This window comes from Nanorana parkeri, unplaced genomic scaffold, assembly GCF_000935625.1.
Source record: "Nanorana parkeri isolate BGI_ZX_2015 unplaced genomic scaffold, ASM93562v1 scaffold2802, whole genome shotgun sequence".
Lineage (NCBI taxonomy): Eukaryota > Metazoa > Chordata > Amphibia > Anura > Dicroglossidae > Nanorana > Nanorana parkeri.
The window spans coordinates 8,712-9,406 of NW_017309070.1; the positions used below are offsets into that span (position 1 = coordinate 8,712).

The 695-nt window shown below is 51.7% G+C and overlaps 1 protein-coding gene across 1 annotated transcript in view; it reads left to right on the plus strand.

Moving 5' to 3' along the window:
- LOC108802334 (microtubule-associated serine/threonine-protein kinase 2-like) overlaps nucleotides 1-695 on the plus strand; it is an 83,331-nt gene that overhangs the window by 742 nt on the left and 81,894 nt on the right. The gene's annotated exons all lie outside the window — the stretch shown is intronic.

Genomic DNA, 695 nt, shown 5'->3' on the forward strand with positions numbered 1-695 from the left:
CCTCTTTGTTTTGGGTGGAGTGGTGAACATTTATTGCTCTCCGCGGCTCCGTCTCAGAGATTTCCTCTCACTTCCTGTCTTGGGGACTCATGAACATTGTGTATCACGCTGGAGATCCTCCAATCATCTCTGACACCGTCCTTCCTTCCGGAGGGGGGCTACGTCTGTTCCCCATGGTCCCTGTGTGTGTGTGTGTTGTAGTCACCGCTCCAAGCTCCGCCCCCCCGGGATGGACTACAATCTCATGTTTAGTTTACTGTTTTAGGTTGGTTGGATGGGTGGGGGATTGGGTGGTGACGAGATCATGTTGGCTGCTGGAATGTAATAAAGGTTTCCCGGTGATGTCCGCGGTGCTCGGCGCTCTCTCCCGGCATTGAGCGGACGGTCGCAGGTTCGGTGGGATGATGGAACGTTGGTGACGGTATTTGTATCAAATATTCTTTTTCTCAGATTTATTATCTGTCTCTGTTGCAGATTTTCTTGTCACTTCCTGTCTGATAAAACTTGTGTTCCGCATGACAGGAAGTGAGGGGAGATTTCTTTAATGGAGCCCTGCATGGCCAGAACATACCAACCGGTTCTAATCCTCCCGATTCCATCCAATGCCGGAGAATGTGGTGACAGTTGTGTGTGTTGGATCTGGATGAAGGGGGGGGGGGGGGGGGGGGGACAGAGAATGGTCTTCACCAAACTGT